At 45.3% G+C, this 19,051-nt stretch overlaps 1 long non-coding RNA gene across 1 annotated transcript in view; it reads left to right on the top strand.

Moving 5' to 3' along the window:
* The first annotated feature begins 3,376 nt into the window (after positions 1 to 3,376).
* LOC112133115 (uncharacterized) overlaps positions 3,377 to 19,051 on the top strand; it is a 38,836-nt gene continuing 23,161 nt past the window's right edge. The window contains exons 1-2 of the long non-coding RNA XR_002914783.3: positions 3,377 to 3,623; positions 17,717 to 17,810. This is a non-coding gene — a long non-coding RNA (uncharacterized LOC112133115). The remainder of the gene's footprint in view (positions 3,624 to 17,716; positions 17,811 to 19,051) is intronic.

Here is a 19,051-nt window from a genome sequence, read left to right as displayed (position 1 = left end):
GGATCTCTTGAGCCCAGGAGGTTGAGGCTGCAGTGAGCAATGATTGTGCCACTATGCTCCAGCCTGGGTGGCAAAGCGAGATGTTGTCCAGGCTGGAGTGCAGTGGTACCATCATGGCTCACTGTAATCTCAAACTCCTGGGCTTAAGCAATCCTCACACCTCTGCCTCCCAAGTAACTGGGACCACAGGCACATGCCACCACGCCTTGCTCCTGGTTTGTTTTTCTTCTTCCAAAAGTTCTGTATTATTCTAGGTCATCTCTATTGTGTAGACCCAGAGACCCACCCTGCCCTAGCTCATCATTTGTTCATTTATTCAACATTCACTGGACACCTACTATGAGCCCAACACCCTAGGCAATGAGGCTACAGGAGTGAATAAGTCAGACCCAATCTCTGCCCTTCAGGGCTACAGTCTAAAAAGAGAAACAGACGATTAAACAAGCAAGTGCATTATGATGTCCTGTGGCCTCAGAGAGGAAACTGTGTGTAGAGGAAACCCCAGGGCAGGCAAAGCAACTTCTTGTCTTGAGGAAGTCATGGGGGCTTCCTGGAGAAAGTGGCCCCTAAGCTGAGGCTTGACAGGGAGTTGGGGTTACTCAAGGAGGAGGCAGAAGTGTGTTGGAGGCAATGGAAGCCACACAACTGAGCAAAGGCCAGGCCAGGTCAAGTTCCCTGGAGCAATCGGATTAAAATGAGACGCAATCCAGGGTCCAAAAATGCCCCAGTGAGAGACGGGACAGCACATGCTCCCAAGTTCCTGTCTTACTCATAAAATTTTTTATTCTAAATGAAGCTTAGAATCTAGTCAGTCCACCTCAGAGCAGACCTACATTTCTATCCTGAGCCCAGAGAATCTTTTGACTGGAAACCAAAGCAAATCGACAGCAGCCCATTCATGGGACCCCAGTCGACCACATCCACAGCAGAGAAAGGGGGGCTGCGGCCCACAGACTTGGGGCTATGCCTGCTGCTAGCACAAGAGAAAACACACCAGGGGCTGGAGACCCCAGGGGTCCCCCAGAAGAGGGGTGATGGTGTATTTCCCTAAGAGTTTTTTCTCCACCAAATTTCCTGGATGTATATCTGGGGTTGATTCCACACATCTCACCAGGCCAGAATGGGAGACGCAAGATCTGGCCTTTATGTGTCAAAGGATCTATGTAGCAATGAGGTTCAGCTTCTGCTCTGCATGGCTTTAGGGATTGCCAGCACGTGCTCCCCTTTTTCCTCCCATCACAGTGAGCTACAATTATGTTTAGCGCAAGCCAAAAAAATTGCATTCCAGCCTGGGCCACAGAGTGAGACCCTGTCTTCAAAACAAACAACCAAACAAAAAATAGAGAGAGAGACAGGGTCTTACTGCGTTGGCCAGGCTGGTCTAGAAGTCCTAAGCTTGTGCCTTGACCTCTCAAAGTGTTGGGATTACAGGCGTGAGCCACTATGCCTGGCCCCGTCTCTATTTAAAGACAAAAAAAAAAAAAAAGAAGAGTGAAGCAGGCTGGGTCTGCATTAGAAACTGAAGTTCATACCATAGGTTAGTGAGGTGAAGACAGACCAGGTTCCACCCTAGGCTATAGGCCACAGAACTCAACTTACGTCCAATAAATGATCACTGTGTGCCAGGTAGTTACTATCATTATTATTCCCTTTTACAGACGAGGAAACAAAGGCCCAGAGAGGTCAAGTGACTTGCCCAAAGTCTCACAGCTAGGAAATGTAGAAGCTGAGATATGGATTCTGGTAATCTGCTACTAGAAGTGAAGGGTTAGAGGTCAGAACTGCATCTGTTTAAGTCCAGCTGGGAAATCTGATACACATACCTGGTAAGTGGGTTTTAAGGATGACATGCATCTTAAATAGCCCTTCATGGCTGCTCTTCAGGCAGCTGAGGCTCTGAAGAAAACTTAACAGCTGGAATTGCAAATGTTTGTTGAAGGAATTAATGACTGAACCAGGGTTATTTGGGGCCTCATCTTCCTTTCCGCCTTCTTCCCTTGGCTTCTCTCTTAAAGGATTTTATCCTCCAAGACACTTCTTACCTCACTTGTCCACTTTCATAGCCAGTTCTTCCCCTCTCTGACCTCTCCCGTAATTCCCAGCCTCACTGGGACTCTGGGTTAAAGTTGTGGCTCTGCCACTCACTAGTTCTGTGACTTGGTGCAGTTTCTTTTCCTTTTTGTTTTTGAGATGGAGTTTTGCTTTTGTTGCCCAGGCTAGAGTGCAATGGCGCAATCTCGGCTCACTACAACCTCCGCCTCCCAGGTACAAGCAATTCTTCTGACTCAGCCTCCCAAGTAGATGGGATTACAGGTGTTTGCCACAACGCCTGGCTAATTTTTTTTTTTTTTTTTTTTTTTTTTTGAGAGAGTCTCGCTCTGTCACCCAGGCTGGAGTGCAATGGCACGATCTTGGCTCACTGCAACCTCTGCCTCCTGGATTCAAGTGATTCTCCTGCCACAGCCTCCTGGGTAGCTGGGATTACAGGTGCCCGCCACCAGGCCCAGCTAATTTTTGTATTTTTAGTAGAGACAGGGTTTCACCATGTTGATCAGAATGGTCTCGAACTCTTGACCTCAGGTGATCCACCTGCCTTGGCCTCCCAAAGTGCTGGGATTACAGGCATGAGCCACCATGCCCACCCAGAGCTGGTGCAGTTTCTTAACTCCTCTGAGTCTCTACTTTCTGGACTGCTAAAAAGAAATCGATGGCCCTACCCTCTTAGACCAGTGGATCAAATAGAATAACGCAGAACATCGCTTGACAGCATGACTGTGCCCAGCTCATAGGAGGTATTTGCTCCCCTCCTCTTTAGCTTTCAAGCATAATAAACCTTTGGACTTTCCCTCTATCACTCCATCCATTCAAAGATAATTTCTTGTTTCAATATATCCTGAAGGAGCATGTTTCTTTGGTCTCGGCTGAGAACCAATTTTTTTTTTGTTTTTTTTGAGACAGAGTCTCGCTCTGTCGCCCAGGCTGGAGTGTAGTGGTGTGATCTTGGCTCACTGCAACCTCTGCCTCCCGGATTCAAGCAATTCTCCTGCCTCAGCCTCCTGAGTAGCTGGGATTACAGGCAAGTGCCACCACACCCAGCTAATTTTTGTATTTTTAGTAGAGATGGGATTTCACCATGTTGGCCAGGCTGGTCTGGAACTCCCTACCTCATGATCCACCCACCTCAGCTTCCCAAAGTGCTGGGATTACAGGCATGAGCCACCACTCCCGGCCTGGCTAAGAACCAATTCTAAGCCACCACACAGAGTTGCAAAACCATAAAACAATTAGCAATAACTCTGCTATCAAACGGTTAATTACCAGGGAGTGTAAATATGTGCTCGAGACTCCAACTTACAGACTAATAGGAGTTTTGAAGCTTGCTGTTTTTTGAAGGCTTATACAAAATAGTTTCCTGCAAACTCAAGTGGCTGGGAAGCCCAGCTGAAGGTTACTTCTACCCCAAGGCCATGTCAGCAGAAAGTGGCCAACAGGACTTGGGCCTGAAAAAGCTCAGACTGAATTTTAGGAGTGACATCTGAAACTGCTGGTTTCTCACAAGGAATAAAAGCTGTCTGGGAAACTGGAGAGGCAGCTTGCTGTCTGGCGCAGGGACTTGCAAATGGGTAAGTAGATATCTGAGGACATTAAGAGCCCAGTGTCAGCCAGGTGCGGTGGGTCACTCTTGTAATCCCAGCACTTTGGGAGGCCAAGGTAGGCAGATCACTTGAGGTCAGGAATTCAAGACTAGCTTGGCCAACCTGGTGAAACCTTGTCTCTACTAAAAACATAAAAAGATTAGCTGGGCGTGGTGGTGGCACGTGACTATAGTCCCAGCTTTTTGAGAGGCTCAGGCAGGAGAATTGCTTGAACCCAGGAGGGGGATGCAATGAGCCAAGATTGTGTCACTGCACTCCAGCCTGGGTGATAGAGTGATACTCTGTCTCAAAAAAAAAAAAGAGTGAGTACAATATTGATTGGGGTGTTCTTCAGGCATGGAGCTCAGATGTTGTTTTTCAAACTGTGGCCCAACACATGACCACAGTAGAAGTCAACAAGTCTGAGTTCTTGGAACTGTCTTAAGATGCTGACTGGTTGGACTGCAGGGCCTTTGGTTCTTCATTTCTCTGCCAACTAAGGTTTTCCAGATCAGCAGTAGGAATACTGGAAGCACCCTCTTTCCTGCTTTGACGGAGATAAGTCACCAAGGAATCTTTGGATTTCCCCAACATGAAACATTTTAATCAAACCTGAAGAGAAATTGAGATGTTTGAGAGATTAAAAGAGGACTTAAGATGTCTTGGTTCCGTTCAATTTCTCTTAAGGGTCAACTCTTAATCGTAAAGCAAATATGTTTGTATTTTGCAATATATTAGTCTTACGTAATTTGTCCAGACTTCCAACCTTTAAGAAGGATTGAATATAAGTTAAATGGTTTCTATTTACTCTAACTCAATAATACAGAGTTTGACTAGAAAGTAATCAAAGTGACTTTTAGAATAAACACTCCAGGCTGGGCACGGTGGCTCACGCCTGTAATCCCAGCACTTTGGGAGGCTGAGGCAGGCAGATCACCTGAGGTCAGGAGTTTGAGATCAGCCTGGCCAACATGGTGAGACCCTGTCTCTACTAAAAATACAAAAATTAGCCAGATGTGGTGGCACTTGCCTGTAATCCCAGCTACTTGGGAGGCTGAGGCAGGGGAATCGCTTGAACCCAGGAGATGGAGGTTGCAGTGAGCTGAGATGGTGCCACGCTCCAACCTGGGTGACAGAGCAAGACTCCATCTCCAAAAAAAAAAGAATAAACACTTCAAAACTCTCATAATAGAGCAAGTAATGGCTTTGGAGTGGATACCTTCAGAGCCTATGTACCAATCTGGAAAGTTGTTATAGCTCAAAACACATTCTGCAGCCCTGTCCGTCAAGATTGCCTTCAAGGCTGATTTACAACACACAAGTGAAAATCTACTTTTGACTCCACATAGAGTATGTGGCTTGTCTACTCTATATTAATCCCCAGATTTGGCCACAGATGGTTTGTGTCTATTTCTAAAAATCAAATCTACCTCTAAAGGACAAAGATTTATCATTCCCCCAAAGACATAGGGAAATTTAAAAATGCAATGCAGGCTCTGAAGGTAATTCTCAAGCACCGTTGCTAAAGTGTGAATAATAGAAGAAGCATTGTTTGAAAGCCAAGGTTTCCCAGGTGGTGACTTTGAAGACCACATACCTCATTTGTATGCACTGGGTCACAAAATGCCAGACCTAGAAGAGGCCTTGAAGACAGGAGCAGGGACTAGGGATACAGGATCCTTAGACTTTGTGTCCCAGGTCCCTCACTCTCCTCATCCTCATCCCAGCCTTGCATCAACATTTTCTAGCACACATTTAAGCTGCCTCCCTCCACCCCATCCCATTCATGGCTTTGTTAAGAGCATCAATCACGTTATTTTACATCACATCTCATGAATGTGGTTCTACACAATGATAATAGGAGTTGAAAGAGAAAACCAGCTTGTGGCCAGGCACGGTGGCTCACGCCTGTAATCCCAGCACTTTGGGAGGCCGAGGCAGGTGGATCACGAGGTCAGGAGATCGAGACCATCCTGGCTAACACGGTGAAACCCCGTCTCCAGTAAAAATACAAAACATTAGCCGGGCCAGGTGGCAGGCGCCTGTAGTTCCAGCTACTCGGGAGGCTGAGGCAGGAGAATGGCGTGAACCCCAGGGGGCGGAGCCTGCAGCGAGCAGAGATCACGCCACTGCACTCCAGCCTGGGCGACAGCGAGACTCTGTCTCAAAAAAAAAAAAAAAAAGAAAACCAGCTTGAGGCTTATGTTGGATTTAGTGCCTTCCACAGCCTAGTAAGATGCTCAATAATGTTGATAAAATGAACTGGACTTGAGATGTGATACTAGGAAATATATTCTAGCTATGGAATAGATCATCACTGTTATCAGTGCCAGTGTTCACCACTGCATTGCAGACTGTGGTGGGAATTACAAATGCCATGCTATTAAACCACCTCAGATAGATGTCTGTTGAATTTTTTTAAAGCTTCAACTATTTCTGGTATTGATTTTCCCGAATAAGGGGCTATTATCAAGAACTGTAAAGTACTCTGCTCAGTAGATGACCATTAAAATCCAATCCCTGCCAAGTCACAGAGAGAAGAGATGGGAAAACGTGCTTTGTCAGAGGCTGGTGGAAGTCAGCTGCAGGAAGAATTTGGGGGCAAACCTTAGGAAGAGCTCAAGTTATCAAAAGCAAAATTGCCAGCCTCATGCAACAGTGAATTGGCCATCCTAGAAGTATTCCAATAGAGGTCAGATGACCCCTTTTTGGGAGATCGTGTCTGTAGAGGGGCTTCTACAATAAGCTACAGAGCTCCTTGGTCCCCTTCAGAGGTTGAGTTTTTAGGATTCTATAACATGGATTGCAAGATAAGGATCTATATAATACAGTCATCAACACATTCCTTGACTAAATCATTATCCTCTTTTATTCTGTTTTGATAGAACAATTTTTCTTTAGCTTCTTTCTTTCCTTCCTTCCTTTTTTTTTTTTTTTTTTTTTGAGACAGGGTCTTGCTCTGTTGTCCAGGCTGGAGTGCAGTGGCACAATCTTGGTTCACTGCAACCTCTGCCTCCCAGGTTCAAGCAATTCTCATGCCTCAGCCCCCCAAGTAGCTAAGACTGCAGACACGCACCACCACCCCCAGCTAATTTTGGAATATTTTGTAGAGATGGGGTTTCATCAATTGGCCAGGCTGGTCTCAAACTCCTGACCTCAGGTGATCTGCCTGCCTTGGCCTCCCAGAGTGTTGGAATTACAGGCATGAGCCACTGCACCCGGTAGCTTTTTTTTCAATCAAAACTCTAATCCTGTTCACTAAAAGGAATCTTTCTGATTAGCCAAGTAAGGTATTGACTTCATACCCACTTCCCAAGTCAATCAGAACAGTCTTTGCCTTTTCATCAGGATTTCTAAACAGCAATAGATATTTATAGGGAAGGAAATGAGCATCTTGTTAAATCTTCACAAATACTCTGATAAGCAAAAATTCAGGTCCATGTTATGCAAACAAGGAAACTGTGGGTGAGGGAGGTCTCAAGATCTCACAGCTAGCAAAAGCTAGAGTGGGCACTCCTGCGCAGGTTAGCATGGTTCCAGAACACATGCTGTTTCCGTTATACCAGGATGTCCCCTGTGTCCACATGTGTGTATAAACACTGCACTGAGTCATCCAATCCATGTATTGTTATTTCAGTTTTTATCGATGCATCGGCACTCTTCACAATATGATTCGTTTTTATTTTTTATTTTTTTGAGACAGAATTTTGCCCCTGTTGCCCAGGCTGGCATGCAATGGTGTGATCTCAGCCCACTGCAACCTCCTCTTCTCAGGTTCAAGTGAGTCTCCTGCCTCAGCCTCCTGAGTAGCTGGATTACAGGCATGCGCCACCACGCCCAGCTAATTTTTGTATTTTTAGTAGAGAAGGGGTTTCACCTTGTTGGTCAGGCTGATCTGAAACTGCTGACCTCATGTGATCCACCTGTCTCAGTCTCCCAAAGTGGTGGGATTATAGGCATGAGCCACTGAGCCCGGCACATGATATGATTCTATGCTAGCCATGAAAGGTCATCTAGTGGTAGCACTGTGCCGAGCACGGCCCTGGGAGCTTACTGTAACAAACTCGTGGTTCCCTAGCAGTAGGTACTGTTGTCATCTCCATTTCTGAGATTAAAAACTCAGGTTGGGCCAGGCGCAGTGGCTCACGCCTGTAATCCTAGCACTTTGGGAGGCCAAGGCAGGTGGATTGACTGAGCTCGGGAGTTTGACACCAGCCTGGGCAACACAGTGAAACCCCATCTCTATTAAAATATGAAAAATTAGCCGGGCTTGCCAGCATGTGCCTGTAATCCCAGCTGCTTGGGAGGCTGAGACAGGAGAATTGCTTGAACCTGGGAGGCGGAGGTTGCTGTGAGCTGAGATCGTGCCACTGCACTCCAGCCTGGGCGACAGAGCGAGATTCCATCTAAAAAAACAACAACAACAACAACAAAAAAACCTGAGGCTTAGGGAGCTTAGGTGACTTGTACAAGTCACATGGCTAGTAAGTAGTAAAAAGAGGGTTTGAGCCAGGTGCAATGGCTCACACCTGTAATCCCAACACTTTGGGAGACCATGGCGGGAGGCTGCTTGAGCTCAGGCTGTGTTAGTGCCACTGCACTCCAGGCTGGGTGACAGAGCAAGAGCCTGTCTCAAACAAAACAAAACAAAACAAAACAAAAAGAGGGTTTGAACCCAGACTTTCTGTCATCAGTATCCTTACCCTCCTTAACCACTAAACTATACTGCCTCTACCCTACTTGAGGAGGAAGAGTCACTTTACATTTTAATAAAGCATCCGCAGTATTAACATAGTGTCATATTCATAGCAGGAAATGAATAAATATGGTATTAATTGGTAACGGGGGGAGACAATCACGGAAGGGAGGAAATAACTAATTACTAGGTGGGCAGGTAGTCAGAATGGTCTGGTGGACTGTCAGAGATCAAAGATGTTTGGCCGGGCATGGTGGCTCACACCTGTAATCCCAGCACTTTGGGAGGCCAAGGCAGGCGGATCACCTGAGGTCAGGAGTTCAAGACCAGCCTGGCCAACATAGTGAAACCCTGTCCTACTAAAAATACAAAAATTAACCGGGCGTGGTGGCGCACACCTGTAATCCCAGCTACTGGGGAGGCTGAGGCAGGAGAATTGCTTGAACCCGGGAGGCCAAGGTTGCAGTGAGCCTACATCACACCCTTGTACTCCAGCCTGGGTGATAAGAGCCAAACGCCATTTCAAAACAAACAAACAAAAAACCAACTGCAGGGTCAAAAGCCTTTGAGAAAAAGCTGTGATTATCCAAATGCAGTGTTGCCTTCTCGTGCCAGAAAACTGAACTGAGGGGCTGGAAAGAGGGAAGAGCTCCTGGGCACCCTTTCAGATCTGAAAAACTGGCCCTGTCTGTTTGATCTAATGCCTTTGAAGGGTTAAATCAGCTCCTTTGGCTCTCCAAGCATTCATTCAACAACAATAAAAAAATTTTTTTGAGATGAGGTCTTGCTCTGTCGTTCAGGCTGGAGTTTAGTGGCGCCGTCATGGCTCACCGCAGCCTCAACCTACTGGGCTCAAGTGATCCTCCCACCTCAGCCTCCCAAAGTGCTGGAATTACAGGCATGTGCCACCACACCCAGACATTCAACAAATATTTACTGAGAGATAACTCCATGCCAGGCATTGGGAACAAGCAAAGGCCCAAATACAGCCCCTGCCTCATGGAGCTTACATCAGAGGAGTCATGAGTAGAATATGATACTTCAGGTGAGGCTAATTGCTATGAAGGTAAACAAAACCATAGCGAGAGTAACAGGAGAGGAGTGCATTTTAAATAGAGCACTCAGGCCAGGTGCTGTGGCTCATGCCTGTAATCCTAGCACTTTAGGAGGTCAAGGCAGAGAGATCACTTGAGGTCACGAGACCAGCCTGGGCAACATGGCGAAATCATGCTGGCATGTGCCTGTTGTTCTAGCTACTAAAGAGGCTGAGGCAAGACAATCGCTTGAGGCCAGGAACAGTGGCTCACGCTTGTAATCCCAGCACTTTGGGAGGCCAAGGCAGGCAAATCACGAGATCAGAAGTTTGAGACCAGCATGGCCAACATGGTGAAACCCCGTCTCTACTAAAAATACAAAAATTAGCTGGGTGTGATGGCGCATGCCTGTAATCCCAGCTATTCAGGAGACTGAGGCAGGAGAATCACTTGAACCCAGGAGGTGGAGGATGCAGTGAGCCAAGATCGTGCCACTGCACCACTGCACTCCAGCCCAGATGACAGAGTGAGACTCCATCTCAAAAAAAAAAAAAAGAGAGAGAGAGAAACACATCATTAGGCAATTTTGTTATTGTGTGATCATCCTAGAGTGTACTTTCACAAACCTAGATGGCGTAGCCTGCTACACATCTAGGATATATGATACAGCTACAAACCTGTACAGCTACAAACCTGTACAGCATGTAACTGTACTGAATACTGTAGGCAACTGTAACACAATAAGAAGTATTTATGTATCTAAACATAGGCAATTGTAACACAATGGGAAGTATTTGTGTATCTAAACATAGAAAAGGTACCATGAAAATACAGTATTATAATCTTATGGGACCACAATCATATATGCAGTCCATTGTTGACCAAGATGTTGTTATGTAGCACATGACTGTATATATTTCACTTACTTGGAAAATTGTAATATATATGTTTTTTCACTTAACTTTAAACATATATCTTTTATATATACTTTTATTTGAAAAATATGTGTCTATTTCACTTACTTGAAAAGACATCAAATAAAGCAATTAAGAACTTAAGGCCAGGTGCGGTGGCTCATGCCTGTAATCCTAGCACTTGGGAGGCTGAGGCAGGTGGATCACCTGAGATCAGAAGTTCAAGACCAGCCTAGCCAACATAGTGAAATCCTGTTACTACTAAAAATACAAAAATTAGCCTGGCATGGTGGTGCACACCTGTAGTCTCAGCTACTTGGGAGGCTGAAGCAGGAGAATTGCTTGAACCCAGAAGGTGGAGGTTGCAGTGAGCCAAGATCACGCCACTGCACTCCAGCCTGGGCAACAGAGCGAGACTCAAGTCTCAAAAAATAAATTAAAAAAAGAAAAGAATTTAGGCCGGGCCCGGTGGCTCACGCCTGTAATCCTAGCACTTTGGGAGGCCAAGATGGGCAGATCACGAGGTCAGGAGATTGAGACCATCCTAGCTAACGTGGTGAAACCCCGTCTCTACTAAAAATACAAAAAAAATTTAGCCAGGCATGGTGGCGGCCGCCTGTAGTCCCGGCTACTAGGGAGGCTGAGGGAGGAGAATGGCATGAGTGAACCCGGGAGTTGGAGCTTGCAGTGAGCCAAGATCGCGCCACCGCACTCCAGCCTGGGCAACAGAGCGAGACTCCATCTCAATAAATAAATAAATAAAATTTAAAAATAAAAGAATTTAAGAACTGGGTTCTTGAGTCAGGTGTCCAACCTTTGGCCTGAATCCTTCCTACTCTCTCTCTCTGTGTGGCTTAGGTAGAAACATATTCCTTTATTTTTATTTTTTCTTTTTTTTTTTTACCTGCCACCTATTCTTTGCAGAAACATATTCCTTTAACACTCCATTTTTGAGTTTGTAAAATAGAACTAACAAGAGTGCTGGTCGGGTGCAGTGGCTCATGCCTGTAATCCGAGCACTTTGGGAGGCCGAGGCAGGAGGATCACTTGAAGTCAACAGTTCGAGACCAGCCTGGCCAGCATGGCAAAACCCTGTCTCTACTAAAAATACAAAAATTAGCTGGGCGTGGTGGCAGGCACCTGTAATCCCAGCTACTCAGGAGGCTGAGGCAGAATCACTTGAATGTGGGAGGTGGAGGCTGCAGTGAGCTGAAATCATGCCACTGTACTCTAGCCTGGGTGACAGAGCCAGACTCTGTCTTAAAAAAAAAAAAAAAGTGCCTATGGAATGAGGTTATAAGGTTGCTTGAGCATGCACAGAATAGCTGCTCAATAAATGGTAGCTACTACATTATTATCACTATTATTAATATTAAATACCTACTCTCTGTCCAACATTTTGCATGTATTCCCTCTATTCGTTACCAAGAACCATAGAAGGTAAATATTATTATCCTCAAATACAGATGGAAAAAAATCCATCAGCTGGAAAGGTTGAGGAACTTGCCCAAGGGGAAGGGACAGCTCTCAGGAAAATTTTTCAATGGTCCTAGGCTCCCATGACCACACCCACTATGACTTTGCCTTCTCCAGGGAGCATATGTAACAACCTGTGACTTCCATTGTCTTTTCTTGCCCGCACACAGGCTGCATTAAGACTCTCTCTTTGTTTAGAAATCACTCTCCTTGATTTGCACTCCGTATCAGGGTTCTTTCTCTGTTTAGAAATCACTGTGCTTTGATTTGTTTGTTTCTATTAAAGAACAGGAAATCCCTTGTCCTTGATGTCTGAATGACATAAGAGTTGTGACTGCATGGCCCCACGGCACCACAATTTCTGCCCCATGATCATAATAAAAGGAGTTGGGACCTCTGCCCTGTCAGAGCAGTAACCCATTGGGTCTTGGCAGGAGGGCCGGGCTCCACTCTGTCCTCATCCCAGACATTGAGATTAATGGAGGTGGAAGGTGCCTCAGTAGGAAGGATGAAAGCACAAAACTGCTATTTGGGTACGAGAAGGAATAAAAGACAAGGGAAACCCCTTTTCTTTATTTTTTGTTTTGTTTTGTTTTTTGAGACAGCATCTTGCTCTGCCACCTAGGCTTAAGTGGCGTGATCTCAGCTTACTGCAGCCTCCACCTCCTGGGTTCAAGTGATTCTTCTGGCTCCGCCTCCTGAGTAGCTTGGATTACAGGCGCAGCCACCACTCCTGGCTAATGTTTGTATTTTTAGTAGAGGCAGGGTTTCACCACGTTGGCCAGGCTGGTGTCGAACTCCTGACTTCAAGTGATCCGCCCGCCTCAGCCTCTCAAAGTGCTGGGATTATAGGGGTGAGCCACCACGCCCGGCGGGAAAGCCATTCTCTATCCTTTGGGGCCATCTCCTTGAAATGAAAGGAATTAAAGAAGGGTGTGGCACCAAGGGGAGAGAACCCCCGTTTGACAGAGCCTGGAGTGTCAAGGCTCCACCATTATGACACATGGAGTCAGGACACCAGGTCAGGGTTCTTGGGCCTCTTAGCACCACACTTCACTGCCACTTAATCTTGAGATTCTGGAATAGTCTCCTGTAAAAGATGAGCCACGTTCAAACAACAATTTGAACCCAACCCAAACTCTTGTATACTCTTAACTACTACAAGATCAGTAACTTTCACAATTCTCTCATTCTAAACATGAAACAATTTCCTCACTGGACAAAGAGCCATTCATCTGTTCCTTCATTCACTCAATAAATATGCATAAGATCATATGATGTGCCAGGCACGGTTCTCAGTGCGGGGACTATAGCAGTGGACACCACAGACAGAAATCCCTGCCCCATAGGGCCCATGTGCCATCAGGACTAGACCAACAATAATAAAAACACAAATAAGTAAGTTATATTGGATATGGGAGATAACAAGAGGTAAGAATTGAAAAGGCGAGAGAGAGAAAATAGGTGGAGTGAAGCCAGGCATGGTGGCACATGCCCGTTGTCCCAGCTACTACTAGAAAGGCTGAGGTGGGAGAATTGCTGGAGGCCAGGAGTTCAAGACAAGCCTAGGCAAGTAGCAAGATCCCGTCTCTATTTTTTTTTTTTTTTTTTTTTTTTGAGAAAGAGTCTAGCTCTACAGCCCAGGCTGTTGTAAAGTGGTGTGATCTCGGCTCACTGCAACCTCCGCCCCCCGGATTCAAGTGATTCTCCTGCCTCAGCCTCCTGAGTAGCTGGGATTACAGGTGTGCACCACCACGCCCGGCTAATTTTTGTATTTTTAGTAGAGATGGGGTTTCGGCAGTTGGCCAGGCTGGTCTTGAACTCCTAACCTCAGGTGATCCACCCACCTCGGCCTCCCAAAGTGCTAGGATTATAGACGTGAGCCACCACGCCCGGTCCCCTGTCTCTATTTTTTAGAATATGGGGGATGAAAGGGATTGAGGATACAGGTAGGGAGTGGTAGTTGATGTTTTCAGGAGGAAAATTGGGATTGGCCACTTGGGGAGGGAACATTTAGATCTGGAGACTGTAAGGGAGTTAGCCATGTGCACACCAGGCAAAAGAACTCAAGTAGGCTTACGAAAAATGGGTGTGTGACTCACGTTTTGTAAGTCTGATCCTACTTTTCCACCATGTTACATAGTAACTGAAGATATATATTCCCAAAGAGGGAGAAATGATTCAAAGAGTAATAAAACAGAAATCATCATTGATGCAGGGAATATGGGAACATATGTTTTAAAGCTAAGTGACAGCATTTAACTAAAATCTAAACCATAATTCTTAATCAGTCCCTCCTGGAAATGCCTTGCTAAAGAGATTTGCACACAGTAGCAACTGAGGAGGCATTCAAAGTTAAATGCTCTTCTTGCAGAAGAACTTGGGGCTTGCTTTTCTTTTGCAAAAGGAACTTTTCAGAAGTGTCTTGCAGGTGCCTCCCTCTGCCAAACACTGAAAAGGACACAACCTCTCACCCGTTGTTCCCCTGGCTAAGTCTAAACCGTGGGCATACAGTCAGGCAAATCCAAACTGAGGAACACTGTGAAAAACAATTGGCCTGAACTCTTCAAAAATGTTAATGTCATAAAAGATATAGCTAGATGGATAGATAGATAGATAGATAGATAGATAGATAGATAGGCTGGGAGAACTGTTCAAGAATAAAGGAAGCTAAAATGACATAACAACAAAATACAAGGCCTGATCCTTCATTGGATATGCTGAATTAATGTCTTTCTTGAAAAACCTAAACAGCTATAAAAGACATCATTGGGACAACTGGAGAAAAGTGATTACGGGGCCGGGTGCGGTGGCTTACGCCTGTAATCCCAGCACTTTGGGAGGCCGAGGCGGGTGGATCACGAGGTCAGGAGATCGAGACCAACCTGGCTAACACGGTGAAATCTTGTCTCTACTGAAAATACAAAAAATTAGCTGGGCCTGGTGGCAGGCGCCTGTAGTCCCAGCTACTCGGGAGGCTGAGGCAGGAGAATGGCATGAACCCGGGAGGCGGAGCTTGCAGTGAGCTGAGATAGTGCCACTGCACTCCAGCCTGGGTGACAGAGCGAGACTCTGTCTCAAAAAAAAAAAAAAAAAAAAAAAGAAAAGAAAAGTGATTATGGATTATATGTTATTTTTTTTTACTTATTTATTTATTTTTTGAGACAGAGTCTCGCTCTGTCTCCAAGCTGGAGTGCAGAGGCATGATCTCAGCTCACTGCAGTCGCCACCTCCCAGGTTTAAGCGATCTCGAGCCCCAGCCTCCCGAGTAGTTGGAATTACAGGAGCTCGCGACCATGCCAGGCTAAATTTTGTTTTTTTAGTAGAGACAGTATTTCACCATGTTGGCCAGGGTGTCTTGAACTCCTGACCTCAAGGGATCCGCCCACCTTGGCTTCCCAAAGTGCCACTATATGTTAAATAATAGCATCTAATGATTACTAAATTTACTGAGTAACAATTTTATTGTGTTTCTGAGGGAGAATGCCTCTGTTGTTAGGACATGCATGCTGAAGTGTTTAGGGAGATAGTCTTATGATTTCTGCAGGTAATGCTCAAAAGATTTAGCAAAACCAAACAAACATAAATAAACAAGAGTGTATACACATACAAAGACAGAGAGAGAAGAAATGTGGCAAAAATGTTAACTGTTGGTAAATTTAGGAGAAGGGTATAGAGGCATTCATTGTCCTATTCTTGCAATTTATTTGAAAATGTAAACTTCTCATTTAAATTTTTTGAGACAGGATCTCTCTGTTGCCTATGGCTGAAGTGCAGCGGCACTATCATAACTCACTGCAGCCTCAAACTCCTGGGCTCAAGCCATCCTCTTGCCTCAGCCTCCTGAGTAGCTGGGACCAAAGGCTTATGCCATTTTTCTTTTAAAGTTGGGGAGAAAGAATCCTTCAACCAGTCTTCACTCTGTCTAGACTTCCTTGCAGTGGTTTTTCTCAATGTATGACTTTATTGCTGCCTTATATCCATTCTTTTTTTTCTTTTTGAGATGGAGTTTCACTCTGTCACCCAGGCTGGAGTGCAATGGCATAATCTCAGCTCACTACAACTTCTGCCTCCCAGGTTCTAGCGATTCTCCCACCTCAGCCTCCTGAGTAGCTGGGATCATAGGCACACACCACCATACTTGGCTAATTTTTGTATTTTTTATTAGAGATGGGGTTTCACCATATTGGCCAGGCTGGTCTTGAACTCCTGACCTCAAGTGAACTGCTTGTCTTGGCCTTCCAAAGTGCTAGGATTACAGGCGTGAGTCACCGCCGCACCTGGCCTGCCTTATATCCTTTTTGCAATAAGGAGTGTGGGGTGTAAATAATTTAAAAATAGCAGCTTCTTTCCAGACATTTTAATTTTAATTTTAATTTATTCTATTTTGTTTTATTTTATTTTATTTGGTATTGCCAGACATTTTTAGTAGGGAACACGTGATTAAAAAAAAATATATAGCCGCCTTGCCATTTAAAAGTAAAAATACCTACTGTAAAAAAGACACAGCTACAGGACAGGCACAGTGGCTAATGCCTGTAATCCCAGCACTTTGGGAGGCTGAGGCGGGTGGATCACTTGAAGTCAGGAGTTCAAGACCAGCCTGGCCAACATGGCGAAACCCCATCTCTACTAAAAATACAAAATTAGCTGGGCATGATGGCACATGCCTGTAATCCCACCTACTCACGAGGCTGAGGCAGGAGAATCGCTTGAACCCTGGAGGTGGAGGCTGCAGTGAGCCAAAACCATGCCGCTTCATCCAGCCTGGGCAACAGACTGAGATTCTGCCAAAAAAAAAAAAAAAAAAAGATACAACTACAGAGGCAAAAATCAGGACAGTGGCTGCCAAGGATTGGGATGAGGAAGAGATTGACTACAAAGGGGCATGAGGGAACTTTAGGGGGAATGATGAAATATTATCTATGTAGCATCTATCGTAATTGTGGTGATAGTGGTACAGCTTACATTTGTTAAAACTTTAGATGTGTATACCTAAGAAATGCAAATTTTACTGTGACAAATTATCTCAGTAAACCCGACTTAAACACACACACACACAACAACAACAACAACAACAACTATTTTTCAACAAGTTGAGATGAGTCTGTATTAGAAACTTGTTCTAGGCCGGGTACAGTGGCTCACACTTGTAATCCCAGAACTTTGGGAGATGGAGGTGCGAGCATTGCTTGAGGCTAGGAGTTGGAGACCAGCCTGGGAAACATAGTGAGACCCCATCTCTAAAAAAATTAAGAAATTAGCCAGTCATGGTTCTAGCTATTCAGGAGGCTGGGATAGCTTGAACCCAAGGAGTCTAAGGCTACAGTGAGCTGTGATTGTGCCACTGCACTCCAGCCTGGGTAACAGAGTGAGATTCCGTTGCTTAAGGAAAAAACAGAAAACAAACAAACAAAAACAAACAAAAAAACATGTTCTAAACGAAGCCTTAGAATTGGTACTCTCCTTAAAAGGCAGAGGAGAGAAGATAGAAGTTTCTAACAGCAAAAGCATTTTCTGAATGTTTGAAAAATGCACACAGCATAAGCGGTTCATTGTCTGGGGTTGTTTGGAAGTCTAAATTAATAGATTAAATCTCAACTCTGCAGCAGGCAGGAGGCACTTTCAGGTCCCTATCGTAACTTCAACTGGACTCCATTGGTCAGGTTAAGACCCTTTAGGGATCTGCTGTATGGAAGAAAAGGAAGAGTTTTATTTACCAAATCAATATGTTGGTATGCAAATGAGGGCCGCTGGGGTGGTGAAAAACAGATTACTCTCAGAAAGATCAAAAACTTCATCTGCAACACCTTTTGGACCATTAGGCATTGCACACTTATAGAACAGACTGGATTCAAGTCCACCCCTCCTCCCCCAGGGCTAGGCACGTAGAATACTCAAGCCAGTAACTTATGGGCAATGCCTTTGTTCAAAGCCGGAACATTTGGTTCTACGTTGCAGGAGCGGTGAAGAGAGACAGCATCTCCTTCCTCCGAAGATTCTGTTCAGAATGGATAAAGGTTCAGCATCCTCCATGGATGGGGCAGCTTAGCAGGTGAGTTCCTGACATTTCTGAGTAGACGTGGGACTCCTCCATCCTCCAGTCCTCTACAGAAACTGCACACCAACTTCACTGGTCAGAGAGGCAGGCACCACAACCCACCCCTTTGCATCCAGGTGACAAACGGCCAGCACTTCTTCTAGGTGGGTTGAAGTGTTTCCAATAGTGTGGAAGGTGAACAGCACCAAGGATTAGTGTCTAGGCTCCGGACTCAGTGTCTGGATTTGATTCCACCATCTTGGGCCCTTAAGCAAGCCAGTATCCCTACACTTGCCTGCATTTTGCCATCTGTAAAACGGCAATGATAATACTGACAGCAAATGCTTGCATGTATCCTCTTCCTATCAGACACGGTTCTGAGCACTTCACACATAGCAGCCAGAGAATCCTCACACAGCAGTAGTTGAAGTCAGTAGTATTCTTCTCCTCCTCCCCTCCTCTCAGTGAGGAATAAATAAATTCATACCATGAAGGGCTTGGAAATAGTTCAGGGCCCAAAACACTCAATAAGTTTCAGCTATTATTACTTGAGATGGTTTCAGAGGTCACATGGATAAGCATTTTTAGGTTCAGAGATGTGCATTTATAAAAATAAATGCAGGCCAGGCATGGTGGCTCATGCCTATAATCCCAGCATTTTGGAAGGCCGAGGTGGGCAGATCACCTGAGGTCGGTCAGGAGTTCAAGACCAGCCTGGCCAATGCGGCAAAACCCCGTCTCTGCTAAAAATACAAAAAATTAGCCAGGTGTGGTGGGCACACCTGTAATTCCAGCTACTTGGGAGGCTGAGGCATGAGAATCGCTTGAACCTGGGAGACGAAGGTTGCGGTGAGCCGAGATCCTGCAACTGTGTTCCAGCCTGGGCGACAGAGCAAGACTCCGTCTCAAAAAAGAAAAAATTAAAATAAAATAAAGAGAGTCAGCAAAGATTACAAAGGTGGAATGCAAATGCCCAAACATGGAAAATACTGCTCTAGACCCAAAACAGCCAAAATAGTGCCTGCTTTTATTTACGTATTTATTATTTATTTATTTATTTTAGAGACAGGGTATCTCTCTGTTACCCAGGCTGGAGGGCAGTGGTGCCAATGATAGTTCACTGCAGCCTCAATTCCTGGGCTCAAGTGATCCTCCCACCTTGGGCTCCCAAAATACTGGAATTACAAGTGTGAGCAGCCAACCTGCCCAGCCAGTGCTTGCTTTAGTGGCTGTCTTCCCTCCTCTCCTCCCTTACA

The sequence above is a fragment of the Pongo abelii genome, chromosome 3 (genome assembly GCF_028885655.2).
Source record: "Pongo abelii isolate AG06213 chromosome 3, NHGRI_mPonAbe1-v2.0_pri, whole genome shotgun sequence".
NCBI classification, from domain to species: Eukaryota; Metazoa; Chordata; class Mammalia; order Primates; family Hominidae; genus Pongo; species Pongo abelii.
This window is presented reverse-complemented; position numbering and strand designations above follow the sequence as displayed.